Source organism: Helianthus annuus, chromosome 8, assembly GCF_002127325.2.
Source record: "Helianthus annuus cultivar XRQ/B chromosome 8, HanXRQr2.0-SUNRISE, whole genome shotgun sequence".
Classification (NCBI taxonomy): Eukaryota; Viridiplantae; Streptophyta; class Magnoliopsida; order Asterales; family Asteraceae; genus Helianthus; species Helianthus annuus.
The window spans coordinates 74,454,335-74,469,430 of NC_035440.2; the positions used below are offsets into that span (position 1 = coordinate 74,454,335).

The following is a 15,096-nucleotide window of genomic DNA, read 5'->3' on the forward strand; positions in this document are numbered from 1 at the left end:
TTTTTGACAGGTTGTTAAATGTTTTGAACTAGTTGATGCCCGCTCGCGTTGCGGGGCGATGGCCGAATAGCTTTCAATCAACTAAAAAAACACTACTATAATTTTGCTAGGAAAAAACTAAAACGATGACAAGACTGTAATTTTGGGCTCTGAGCAAAATTGTAATTTTTCAGGACTAATGAGCGAGTGTTAGACAGCTCCTATCATTATTATAAGGAAAAAAATCTAATGACAAAACTGTAAATTTAAACTGGGCAAAATCATAATGTTGAACCGAGGAAAAATTGAAAATTTTTAGCTGAGAGCAAAATCGTAAATTTATTTTTAAGTGAGGGTAAAAGCATAATTTTGAACTGATGGTAAAATCGTAATTTTAAAACGGGATAAAATCGTAAATTTGTTGGGCCAATAGGGGAGTGGCATGCATGACTATAAGTATAAACGGGAAAAAATCGTAATTTAGAAAAAAAAAAAATCAAGTTGTGGTGGCAGGTGGCCGCCCAACTACACCAATGGAATCGAAGTACTATTGCCCGAACTTTATTTTGTTATAGTAGATAAAGATAATACCCTATTTTCTAATTTTTTATTGATATAAAACAAAAATATTTTTTCTTTTTTTGGAAATTATGAATTGCAGGGGCAAGTGTGTTAAAAAATTATGAATCCCAGATTTACGTAAATGTAAAACGGTGTTTAAAACGTTTCTAAAATGTAAATGTTCAGATTTACATTTGCATACAAATTAGGTTTTTAGAAAAAAAAATTGGATGTAAAAACATGGCATTTTGTACCGATTTTTTGTAGATGTAAAAAATTGAAATTTCAAGCATTGTTTTCAACTCGTTTTGTGAGTTTTGTCTAAGGCGCTTCGGGGCGTCTTCGGTAAACCGAAGCGGGGTGGAGAGAAGGAAGGCGGTAAGACACCGCCAACCCTTCGGTAAATGAAATCGGGGAGGAGAGAAGGAGGGAAGCCGGTGGCGGCTCACCGAAGAGAGAGGGAGGAGAGAGAGAGGGAGTGACCAATCACAGTTTTTCTTTTTTTTCTTTTTTTTTTTTTAAAAAAAAAAACCCAATTCACCTAAGAGGGGAGTGGCGCCATCAAATTGGGGTGTTAGGGGAGTTTAAGAGGGGAGTTGACGTGGCACACGGGGATTGGTTTGGCGTAAGAGAGGGGACTCACCTATTAGGTGAGCACCCCCTTCACCCTAAGTTTTACATTTGGTGTAAACTAAAACGTTTCTTTAAAGTAAATGTTTAGATTTACAGTTGTGTAAAAATTAGGTTTTTAGAAAAAACAAAATTGGATGTAAAAGTATTTTGGGGTGTTTGGATCCATATTTTTGTGGATGTAAAAAATAAAAATGCCGGACATTGTTTTTAATTCGTTTAGCGATTTTTGTCTAAGTTTTATGTTTGGTGTAAATTTAAAGGTTTCTTAAAGGGAAATGTTCAGATTTATACTTGTGTATAAATTAGTTTTTAGAAAAAAAATGGATGTAAAAACATTTTTTGGGGTTTTCGTACAGGTATTTTTGTGGATGTAAATAATTGAAATGTGACATTATTTTTAATTCTTTTGGTGTAAATTATAATGTTTCTTAAAAGTAAGTTTTCAGATTTACATTTGTGTACAAATTAGATTTTACAAAAAATAGATGTAAAAACATTTTGGGGTTTTTGTACCCGGATAAAATTGAAATGTTGGATATTGTTTCTAACGAGTTAATATTACCCGCGCGTTGCGGCGGGATTTTGATTATAAAAGTCATTAGTATGAGCGTCACATGATTATGTTTCATGAGGTGGCGTGGGGCAAGAGTCATGGGCTTCATGGCGTGGGGCAAACGTTGTTGATGATGTGGCGATGTATGACCGTCACATGATGTTTCATGCCCTTTTTTCCAAGCCCATTCACACTTAATACTAACATTTTCTTTGAATACGGTAATCTGAACACTAAGATTTTCTTTGAATACAATAATCAGAAAGACATGTTTATTTATAGTTTCTAATATAATATATGGATAATAACACCTACTTACTCATTGATAATAATATGTTGCAACCAAAATCCTTTCAAAATCTACTTTTTGTTTACTCGTCTTCATTTTTCTCCCCCAAGTCATGTAATCATATTCACAACCTTACAATTCCATCTTTCTTCTTCCTCATTTAATGATTATTTGTTGGAATATACTCATCTTCATTTTTGCTTATCCAAGTCTAAACATTTATCAAAGAGTTTAAAGATATACATATGAATTTTAAACTCAATTATTTCCAGATTTAAACATATCTTGTGCATGTATAAATGTCAGATTTTAAACATGATGTTACGCATGTATATGTCTCAATGTGTTTGGTTTCTTTAAAATTTTAGATCTTGATTCCAACTATTATTTTAATCATTCAAAAAAGAGTTCATTTCAATTGAAAATTTGATTCTTACTTGATTTCAATTGAAATTTTCTGCATAGAATTCAATCGTCTGAATCGTGAAATTGTTACACTAATTGCAACTCAAGAGAAAAAGAACGGGGATTATAGAAAACAGAAAACGCAGATGATTTAATAGTCTACCATTGTAGATTGAATCATGGATTTATAATTAGATCAACTTCATATACCATCGATAGTTGAAGCATATTGATCATTCTTCACTCTTCTTCGAATTCCTTAAAAACAAATTCGCCTCTACAAACCATTAGGACCATTGCCCTGTTTTCTCTTCGAATCGCCATCAATTGATCTACGTGAATCGCCGTAAAATTGGCCTCTGATATCACCATATGCAAATCGCAATCAATTGTGTTCTAATTTCTGCAATTAATGTTAAATAAATTCAATCAAATGCGTTTTCTTTAATAATCACTATCAAAAACCGTAATGAAACACAATATTAAAATGTTACGTTTGATGTCGAGCGTGAGTGAAGCGATGTCGAATTCGAGCGTGAGTGAAGGGCTGCAATATCAGAATGAATTTGAACAACAGAGAACGAAATTAGGAGATAGTAACGGGATATAAATTTCGTTTCAGTTGACGAACGTTTAAGATTTGGAGATTCGAATGATGTGGCGGTTGAAGAAATAAAAAGGATTTTGAAGAACCGAAAGGTGTGCCGGTTAGGGAAAAAATGCGGCTGATACATTTTAGTAGGAAAGGAACGTTCAAGAAATAATAGTATTATATACAATTAATATCAGTAGGGTATTTTAATTAATTTTGAAGTGGGGATATGCATGATGTTGGTATTCTTTTTTAATGGGAGGGTGCGTTCCAACGAAATGATGCGATGGTTCGGTAATGGCAACTTAAATTGCTAATTGTATTATTATATAATTCATTTCACGAGTTTTGTCTAAGGTTTACGTTTGGTATAAATTAAAACATTTCTGAAAAGTAAATGTTCATATTTACACTTGTGTACAAATTAGTTTTTAGAATAAAAAAAATTGGATGTAAAAGCATTTGGGGTTTTTGTATCGGTATTTTTGTGGACGTAAAAATTGAAATGTTAGACATTATTTTTTATTTCTTTTGCGAGTTTTGTCTAAATTTTACGTTTGGTGTAAATTAACAAGCTTCTTAATAGTAAATGTTCAAATTTACACTTGAGTACAAATTAAGTTTTAGAAAAAAATTGATGTAAAAAGTTTTTGGGGTTTTTGTATCCATATTTTGTGGATGTAAAAAATTGAAATGCCTGACATTGTTTTTAATTTGTTTTGCGAGTTTTATTTAAGTTTTACATTTGGTGTAAATAATAATTTTTTTGAAGGTTTGTGGTTATGTTTTACATTACTGTAAATAATAATTACGTAAGACAGGTGTTGGTGCGGATCTCAAGGGGACAGAGGTGCAAACTATCATTTATAAAAGAAAAGAAGAACATCTTGACTTTAATTTTTTTATTGTTACATTTTTTTTGTGATTTACGGCAATGTAAATATTTTACTCAATCTAAATATTTTGTCACATGTGTATTATTATTTTTTTTATATTTTTTGTTATTTAAGTCAATATATATATATATATATATATATTACATGAGTATTTATTAATTTAAAAAAAAAATCTTAGCAATGTTTTTATATTTTTTTTTAAATTCAGTTGTTTTTATGGAAAATAAGAAAAAAAATGTTAAAAGTACAAAACCTTTTTGCAGAGAATGTAGAAGGTAATTTTACTAAATTACCTATTTTTGACAAAATAATGAAATTTTAATATGTTTACATGTAAAGACAAAAATCAAAATCATCTTTAAATCTCTACCATCCATCCTTTCTAGATCAATGGTTAAATTCAGTTCTCTAGGTTCTTATAACTTGGAACGGTTCTCATTTTACCCAATCCCATATACATATATATATATAGGGGATGGTTTAAATGAAAACCATTTTTATTGTGAAAACTCGAAAACTAACTGAAAAAAGCCTAAAAAAACACCAAAAATTTTTTATCAATTTTTTTTTATAAAAAATCGCAGGTTTTTGTATATAAAAAAAATTCAATTTTTTTTTTTTGTATTACACATGTGTATGTGTACTACACATGTGCACTACAACTTTTTTTTTTTTGAAATATTTTTTATATACTAAAAGTAGCGAAAATTATTATGCAAAAAAAAAAAAAATTTCTTATGTTTTTTTTGGCTTTTTTAATGAGTTTTCGAGTTTTCACAATAACTAGTGGTTTTCATTTAAACCTTCCCATATATATAGAGAGAGAGAGTGTGTGTGAGAAACTGTAAAATATATTACGTCTTAACGTATATCACGTACAACAACGTGCGTGATTTTCAAAGTAACGTGCGTAATTTGGTCGCGTACTGGTCGTACGTTAAGCCGTAATGTACGTTAACTGGCCCCTCTGTCTATACACACACACACACACACACATATATATATATATATATATATCGAATAAATATGTTACCAAATTTTTTAATACAATTTTTGAAAGGCTAAAAAATAATTATGAATAACTAACCAAGAATTCGAAGAGTCATCTTCGGGAATTGAGTAACAAACAAGGTCGAAACAAAATGATAGAATACCTCAAGATGATATTGTAGGGTTTTGTGACATCTAGAGGAGACAGAAACTACATCAATGCATAGTGACTTCTCCTTGCAGTTTGCATGGTGTGTTTTTCAGTTAGTTTTTGGTTTTCTCATTTATAATCCTCTTCTTATATATATGTGAGTGGGTGTGTGCTGGTGTGGGGGGGGGGTGAGTAGGTGTGGGTGAGAGAGACAGATGATATTGAGGTAAGTAGTAGATTTTCAAATCTGGGAGAAGTGTGTGGATTTTTGTTAAATATTAGTAGGTGAAGATAAAGATAGTGGATGAGATGTATTGTTGTTTTTATTAGTTATTTTCTTAAATTTTAAAGATGGGTAAAAAATAATGGTGGGGATGTAAATGTCACACTCTGGCTTTGCGGAAGCGTGGTTAATTTGGTGTGACTTCTTAATACCATAGCTTAACCATAACAAAGCTATATGAAATAAAATCATGCAAGATCATCCATTCGATTACGTTTTAAAAACCAAATACAACAACTTTGTCTTAGCTGAAACACCTCCTAACGACATAAACATTGTTCAACAACACAAACAAACACAAACATAATATAAACACAGCTTAAGGACTGTGACTTGTCCAGGAAAGAGTCACATTCCCTAAACCCGGATGACCTCGTAACTAGTGCAGCGGGAAAACGTGTCATACCGCGCCAGATCCTTTAATTCCCTGAAATACATGTAAGTTGAAAAATCAACAATAATGTTGAGCGAGTTCATACGTAAGTGAGTAAATAAACCTTTGTAAGTATAAAAATCCTGGTATGTAGCAAATAAGGGAATTGAGATCACCAATGGTTTGCAAGGCCATTGATATGTGTGAAGTGCAAGTAGGGAGAATCAAACCTAGCAGATTTATGCGTCGGGCACAAAGTCACCCCGAGGTCCATTTCTAGTTTGGCCTGGGGCTGGGCTCGCTACACCCAGATAGATCTACCGCTCCTGTCCCTCGGTCCTACCATGAGGATTAATGACCTCATGTTCTCCTACCCATTCACATGATCTAAGTAGTAAAACTCCTTACGCTAACCATACCATGTAATAAGTATCCATAATCATAGTAACATGTATTTCACCCCCGCAGTTTAGAAAACTGAAAACAGTTAAGAGAAAAGGGGGACATGAACTCACAGCGGTGCGTCTCTACCAAGTATGTCTCCAAGTCAAGCAGCTGTGCAACGACCTACATGTACTAACTCTATTAGACGGACGGCCGTGCCTTAGCTTTATGGTTTAAGTTTTGGGAAATAGTTAGACAACTATTTCGTGTTTATATTCTGTGCATACTTGGTAATTATTTTCCTTCCCAAGGATGGGGGACTTAATACATGTGCGTTCGAAATATATTATTAAGTCTCACTTAAAATATATTCTATTTCTAACTCCAATATATTTTTCTCAAAAATATTATATTTTTATTTCACATAATTTTCCCAAAATAATATTTTAACAAAAATACGCGTTCATAATTATTTCCTTAAAATGCGTAAGTTACGTTTTAACGATCGAGTTGTAATAATAATTACCGGTGTAACTTATATGATTATCGTGAAAGCGTTCATATTATTTTGGATTCGTTAGCATTCGATAATATTATTTTCACCCTAAAAATAATATTTATACACTTCACGAAATAATTGACAAGTGACATTGTGAAAAAAAAATATATTTACTAAATATATATTTATCACGTTTTATTTTGTGAAAATCCCACCTCCGATATTTTGTAAATAAAGTCGTGGCGAAACTTATATTTTGAAAACATGTCGAAAAGTATTTCTAACACTTATAGTGAAAATATTTCTAAGTGTTAGGTTTTTGGAAAAATTTCGCCAGAGTTTCCTCTGTAACTGGAGGTGGCCACGCTTTCAAACGTATCATTTTCTTTTATAAATCAATCCAACAATTTTCTTATTTAATCAAAACAATATTCAGAACAACAAACTAGTCAATAATTATATAAATCGCAAAAGTTACATGAACTTGTGATTTACTAAAAAATATGAAGTAAATTCCCATTATACTTAGTGGATCTTTACACAAAGCAATCCGATTTCGTAAAAACCTCGTTTTTAGAGAAATTCCGTCTTTACAACTTCTCGTCATCTTTTACAAAAATAGTTATGTCGAATCTTTGAGCTACACAAGTGTTTACACACTTGTGTGTTCAAAAATCATTCTTGTCAGTGTAAGATCCGTCTTTAGAAAACATGATTTCTTTTATACTCGGTCCTTTGAAAATACCGCTTGTAGATCCGTAGATCTACTAGTTTTAAACACTATTTCACAAGCAAAATCTCTTTTACACAAGTTCATGATGTGTGTGGTAGAGTTTCATCCTTTAACCCTTGTTACATCTAAAACAACTCTATGTCATGATCCATGATCATGACCAACCTGGGTTAAACAATGATCCGAGCTACCACAACATAGATCGGGCCTAAATAACTACACAAATAAAATACTACATGATTTACACAACAAACAAGCTTTTAACCATCACTTTTAGTGTTTTTGGTAGACTTTCATGTTTCAACTTGTAAGATTACGAGTTTTAACCGTTACAAATCATTTTAACCACTTCAAAATAGTTCAAGAGGGTGATTCAAGTAACTTACCACTAGCTCGAGGCTAGGGAAGAATCTAAGCGCAAAATGAGAGGATAAAAGCAACGAGAGGAGGTCCTTTGAGTTCCGAATGCACCAAGCCTTCTTACACGTGATCCTTAATGCTTGTGTGATCTTGGAATATGATGAAGGAAATCGAAAGATGGATGGATGTAGAGGGGGGTGTTCGGCCGAACTTTTTAGAGAGAGAGAGGATTGTTTTGTTGAGATGTTAAGTGGTGAAGAATGATGGATTACCTCATGTACTTATAGACAAAGATCAAGTGATTTACCCAAAAGTTCATGTGTCTTCTTGATATGGAACAAAAGAAATAAAATAATCAAAATGGTACAAGTTATGGTCACAATGTGACCGAAATCGGCCAAGGGGGGGGGGTGGGTTCTTGGTTGGATTTCAAGTGTTAGTTAGTTTATAGTTAGGTTAGATTAGTTAAGTTTAGGGATTAACCCGGTTAGTTGTGCGTTGTGCTTTATGGCGGGTGTTAGGGTATTCAGGGACCCTAACTGGCTCAGAAAAAGACAAATAATGTTAATGACAATATTTTCATGTTCCGAGTATAGTCCGGTTGTTCGGTTGGATAGTAATCCGTTAAAGCGTTAAACTAAGCTTTAAAGTGTCGTTAATACCATTTTTAGTGACACAACTTATTCCCGACACTTTGGAAAGTGTCTAGTAATATTTTTCTCATGTTTTGGCACTTTATTAGTTAGCTAAAAGCTGAATTGTTTATTAAAGTGCTGAGTTTTGTGCTTAGTGTACGTTTTAGGCACATCCAGTCATTGTAACTTATCCCTAGAGACGCAGTTCTACAACCCTTGTATCTTCACACTCACTATTAGTGTAGTGAAATATCTCTGGCTCATACAGGCCTTAGAGGCAGTGTCTGCCTGATGCTGGCTTTATCAGCGTGTTCAATAGGTTATCCATTCATAGTGCTACTGTGCTTTTGTGCATCATGTTTGTCACTAAGGTTCAGCATGTAAATAATGTAGTGACGGTAAGTAAAGTATGATGCAGCTATGTACAAGTATCAGAAATCAAGTAGCAGTTCATCAGTAAATTCAAGCAAGCACAGTAATTAAGCAGTAATTAATTATTAATTAAACCGTACGGATACCTGATTTAGTGAGGGTTGTCACATTCTCCCCCCGTTAGAAAAATTTCGTCCCGAAATTTTAAGTTCTGCTTCTAGCCGCAGGGTTCTTGGGAAATAAGTGGGGGTATTTCTCTTTCATCCGGTCCTCACGCTCCCAGGTGTATTCAGGGCCGTGTCTGGCATTCCAACGAACCTTGACGAGCTTGACACTGCTCCGGCAGGTCTTGTTCACTTTCCAATCCGTAACCTCAACAGGTTCTTCAACGAAGTGGAGCGTGTTGTCAACATGAATCTCGTCGGTAGGAATGACAACGGTATCTTGCGTTGGACTCTTCCTCAAATTTGATACGTGGAATGTATCGTGGACACCATTCAGTTCGGCAGGTAGGTCCAACTTGTATGCTACGGACCCAATTCTTTCCAAGATTCTGAACGGACCAATATACCGCGGATTCAACTTCCCACGCTTCCCAAAGCGTGCCATACCCTTCCAGGGTGATACTTTCAACAAAACCATATCACCAACCTCAAACTCCAGAGGCTTCCTTTTTCGATCCGCGTAGGCTTTCTGATGGTCACGAGACGCACTGATGCGATCTCGGATCTGTGCAATCTTATCTGTGGTTTCCTGGACCATATCAGGACCAACCAACTGTCTATCACCTGCGTCAGACCAACAAAGCGGTGATCTGCACTTGCGTCCATATAAAGCTTCAAATGGTGCGGCACCAATACTGGTGTGGTAGCTGTTGTTGTATGAAAACTCAACCAAGGGCAAATGCTTATCCCAGCTACCGCCCAAATCCATAACACATGCTCTCAGCATGTCTTCCAAAGTCTGTATCGTCCGTTCGCTTTGCCCGTCGGTCTGCGGGTGAAACGCGGTGCTCATATTCAATTGCGAGCCAAAAGCTTCTTGGAAGGATTGCCAAATCCTCGATACGAACCTTCCGTCTCTATCAGAGATGATCGAGAGAGGTACTCCATGGCGTGTAACAATCTCTCTCATGTAAATTTCGGCCAACTTGCTTGTATTATCCTTCTCTCTGATAGGTAAGAAGTGCGTTGACTTCGTTAATCGATCCACTATTACCCAAATAGTGTCATGGCCTCTTGGCGTTCTTGGAAACTTTGTAACAAAATCCATTGAGATTTGTTCCCATTTCCACTTGGGAATTTCTGGTTGTTGTAGAAGTCCTGAAGGCTTCTAGTATTCCGCTTTAACCTTAGCGCATGTTAAACATTTGCTCACATAAACAGCAACATCGCCTTTCATCCTAGGCCACCAATAGTAATCCTTAAGGTCTTGGTACATCTTATCCGCTCCTGGGTGGATAGAGTACCGCGATTTTTGAGCTTCATCAAAAATAACCTTCCTTAAACCACCAAACAGTGGAACCCAAATCCTTTTCTCAAAACATAACGTTCCTTCCTCGTTTGGTATCAATAGCTTCTCCATCCCGCGGAGATATTCTTCTTCAAGGTTCCCTTCCTTGAGAGCTTCTTTCTGCGCGGCACGAATGCGCAAGGAAAGATCGGTCTGAATTATCATTTCTAAAGCCCTAACCCTTATGGGCTTGATCCTCTCTTTTCGACTTAGGGCATCGGCGACCACATTCGCCTTCCCTGGGTGATACTTTATCTCGCAGTCGTAGTCATTCAACAACTCTACCCATCGTCTTTGTCTCATATTCAACTCCTTCTGGTTGAATATGTGCTGTAGGCTCTTGTGATCTGTGAAGATTGTGCACTTCGTACCATAAAGGTAGTGTCTCCAGATCTTTAAAGCAAAAACCACTGCGCCAAATTCCAAGTCATGTGTGGTATAGTTCTTTTCATGTACCTTCAGCTGGCGTGACGCGTAAGCAATAACCTTTTGGCGTTGCATCAACACACAACCCAATCCTTGACGTGAGGCGTCACAGTATACCACGAAATCATCAGTACCTTCCGGTAATGCTAAGATTGGCGCGTGGCAGAGCTTATCCTTCAATATCTGAAACGCTTCTTCCTGTTTGATTCCCCAATCAAACTTCTTATCTTTCTGCGTGAGGAGCGTCAATGGTTGAGCGATCTTTGAAAAATTCTCAATGAATCTTCGGTAATAACCAGCCAAGCCTAAGAATTGTCGAATCTCGGTTGGCGTCTTTGGCGTTTCCCAATCCTTAATCGCTTCAATCTTGGTGGGATCCACGTGGATTCCATCTCCATTTACCACGTGCCCAAGGAACTGGACTTCTCGTAGCCAAAACTCGCACTTAGAGAATTTGGCGTACAACTGTTCTTTCTTCAGCAGCTCCAAAATAGCTCTTAGGTGCTGTTCGTACTCAGCCTTCGTCTTTGAATAAATCAAAATGTCGTCGATGAACACAATCACGAACTTATCCAAGTACGGCTTGCAAACTCGATTCATCAAATCCAAGAAGACTGCAGGTGGTTTGTTAACCCAAACGGCATAACGAGGAACTCGTAGTGTCCATAACGAGTTCTGAAGGCTGTCTTCGGGATACTCTCCTCTTGTATCCTTAACTGATGGTATCCAGATCGAAGATCGATCTTTGAATAAAAGCTTGAACCTTGCAGTTGGTCAAACAGATCATCAATCCTTGGCAGAGGGTATCTATTCTTGATCGTCAGCTTGTTCAATTCTCTGTAGTCGATGCACATACGTAAACTACCGTCCTTCTTTTTGACAAACAAAACTGGAGCTCCCCAAGGCGAGAAGCTTGGTCGGATAAATCCCTTGTCTAACAACTCTTGAAGTTGTGTTGACAGTTCTTGCATCTCAGAAGGGGCAAGTCTATAGGGTGCCTTAGCCACAGGCCCGGCGCCTGGAACTAAGTCGATGCGAAACTCTACTTGCCTCTGAGGCGGCAATCCAGGCAAGTCCTCTGGGAAGACTTCTGGATATTCCCTCACGACAGGGATGTCTTCGATCTTCGGTTCTTCAGCTTTCTTATCTACAATGTGTGCCAGAAAGGCAGCACATCCCTTCTGTAAACATTTTCGCGCTTTCAGGCAGCTGATAATTCTTAACGGCGTATCACGCTTCTCTCCGTGAACCACAATGGTCTCACCATCTTCGGTTGGGATACGAACGACCTTTTCATGACAAACTATCTCAGCCTTGTTGCCTGATAACCAATCCATTCCTACCACCACGTCGAAGCTTCCCAACTGGACTGGTAGTAGATCCAGAGCAAACTCACGCTCTCCCAATTCGATCACACAACCTCTGATAACTTCATTGGCTTCTACCAACTTTCCATTAGCCAATTCGATCTAGTACGGAATATCTAATTTACTAGCGGCTAAACCAAGCATATTCTTAAACTCTAACGACACGAAGCTATAATCGGCGCCAGTATCAAATAAAACGGATGCATAGCGTTGGTTTACAGGGAACGTACCAGTAACGACATTGGGATCCTGGCGCGCTTCTCTTGCTTCAATATTAAACACTCTTCCACGGGCTTGGTTCAACCCTGGGCAGTTCCTCTTGAAGTGCCCAAGATCACCACAGTTGAAGCATCCGGATCTCTGCCCATTTCCACCAGCTTGATTATTCCTCTGATTACGATTCACAGTGCTCGCTTGGTTAGCATTGTTGACTCTATTCCCATTACCTCCATTGTTTCCTTGTGGGCGATTTCCATTCCCGCCCCGGTTATTATTTCTGTTTCCGAATCCTCTCTGACCTCCCTGGCCAACAGTGGCCCAACAAGAATCCTTCAAGTGGCCAGGTTTTTCATATGCTTCGCATACTTTCACAGAACAATGGCCAGAATGGTGGCGTTGGCAGGTATTACACTTGGGCTGGGTGCCCAGATATCCTTTTCCTTTCTTTCCACTACCAGCTGTAACCTGTGCTGGCATGCTTGTTTCTCCTTTCTTAACCACCATGCTGGTGCCCTGCTTGAAGTTCAAGAACTTCCGCTTGTTACCTCCTGATGACTCGACGTGAGTCTCTTTCTTCTTTGGCTCAACATCATCAAACTTGTTCAGGCGAATAGCTTCCTTTGTGAGAGCCACGCTCAAATCAATCGCCTCAGTAATAGTCGCAGGCTTGGAGGAGGTCTGTTGGATCTGAGTTTCTTTTTGATTGTATTTTGTGTTTGAAGTTAAGATGAAAATGGATGAGTTGTGCAGCGGAATTAAAATGAAAACAAACTTTGCATACAATCAAATGAGAGTAATACTGTAATCAAACATCTTTTACACAATGAACCGAATGATTGAATTTAATTTCAACAACGATTACAAAGATAGATGTATGAATGCAAACTCCCCCTCAGCCCGAGCTCAGTAGTTTGTTCGTGCAAAGAAGACGAATGATGTAAAGAGCTAATAGAACAGTACAAAGTACTGAACTATTTATAGGCACTTGCAAACTACTGAGCATCTTTGCTGACGTCACCATGAAAGTGACATCTAACCTCCTAACAAACTCTAACCTCTGATCTATACAGACACTGCTTGTGTTAACTACTGCTAATACATTCTATTACAAAACAGACTTTAGAACAGCTGCTGCAACCTTCTACTGCTGTGAACCCAGCAGCACTTGTCCGGATCAGCAGTGCTTGACTCAAGGCAGTAGATTGAATCAGGAGGACTTTAGTCTTCCATCAGATCTTTAATTGAGCAGCAGTTATGAGTCAGCAGTTTGGTAAGATCAGCAGATAGGAGGTCATCAGTAGTTGTAATCACTTTCAAGGGGAGAGATTTGTATATCAGCATCTGCTTATTCAGAATCCACTGTTCTGATCCAGTTTTGGCTTTAATTATCTGTTCCTCTGATAGGGTTCAATCCCAACAATCTCCCCCTGGAACAGATAATGCCAAAACCCTTCATTATTTGTGGATATTTTATTGCCTCATTAACAGCTCCCTTATCTGACCTTTAAATTGTAATTCAAAGTCAAGGGCATCTGTATCTTCATCATCCCTGCTAAGTGGAAGATCAAGGAGATCCTGCAAATCTTCAAGACTCAGGCCAAGAGCTTGTTCCCTTGATATTTTCTCCACTTCTCAACCAGACCTGAGCAAAGTCAATACGCAGGTCTGTTTGTCAGTTGCCCACTTTTGTATTTTTGAGCCTGGTGGGTTTCTTGGGAGATGTTTATTTGCAGAAGTATTTGGTGAGGCTGGCCTGTTCATCACTGGCTGAGCAGTGGTAGCAGAGTTTTCCTGTTCAAGTTCTTCTTTTAACGTTCTTAACAAGCCTTCTTTTAAAACATCATTTCCAGCAAGAATTTCTTGAACAGTTTCAGCTCCTAACTGGCTTTGTGTCCTTCTTTTGTAGATGGCATTACCAGCTGGAGCAGTGGCTCTCCTGATTTGCAGCTTTGATGGTCCTTTTGAAACCGCTGCTTCAGGGTAGTCAGGTTTTTGGGGAATTTTTGGATCTTTCTTTCTTAATTCCTCCAACCTTTTGTAGGTTGTCCTGACCACATCTTCTTTCCATCTAGCAACTTGTCTTTTGGTGCTAAATTCAGCAACAACCAATTCTTCTTTCATTCTTTTTAGTTCCAACTGCTTTTCAGGTACATCCTTTTTGAATTTTGCCCAATTAGGAGGAGTGTGAGTGACTTTCCTTTTTGTTATATCTTGAATTCTGGCTGCTTCAGCTTCAAGCTCTGGAACAGTCCACTCTTTGTACATGTGTCTCTCTCCTTTGTATATCTTGTAAAACATAATGCTTTCAATGTAGTCTTTCTTCAAAGTTTCAGCTGCTCTTTCTGAAATTTATTGACTGACATTTTTAGCAAAACGTTCTAGGGAACTGACTTGTGTGAGCATATATTGGTAGTATCTTGATACTTCTTTGTCAGATTTCCCTTGTGTGTTTCTTTTCGAGATATCCTCTGCTTGCTTGGCCTTTATCTTCAAATATTCTTCAATGTTTTTGGGCCAGGGATATCCTTTGATTGAAGGCAAACTCCTTTTGGCAGGGTCATCCTCAGTATAAAAGGACTTTATTTCTTCTCTAACTGCTTCCAGTTCAAGAGGAAATTGAACACCTGCAGGAGGTAAAAGCTTGTGCATTGTAATAGAAGAGAGTGGAACTGGTTTTGGTATATTGACAAGAGCTAAAGGTTTTGAAGATGTTGGGGATGGTGAAGTGACATCATCTTTAGGAATTAGCCTTCTCATCTTTATTTGAGGAGGGACTGATGATGTTTTGGATGGAAAGGTGGTTGTAGTGGCAGTGGTTTGTGATAGACTAACAGTTGTTGAAACAACTGGTGTTCCAACTACTGTTGTCTTTACAGCAGAAGTT

General features: G+C 37.3%; 1 long non-coding RNA gene across 1 annotated transcript; it reads right to left on the bottom strand.

The window, feature by feature from the left end:
* Window positions 1-2,386: 2,386 nt before the first annotated feature.
* On the bottom strand, window positions 2,387-3,323 carry LOC110871228. Its single transcript, XR_002553572.2, has 2 exons — window positions 2,915-3,323; window positions 2,387-2,823 (listed from the first exon to the last, which is right to left on the bottom strand). It is a non-coding gene; the product is annotated as an uncharacterized LOC110871228 (long non-coding RNA).
* Between the last annotated feature and the right edge of the window lie 11,773 nt (window positions 3,324-15,096).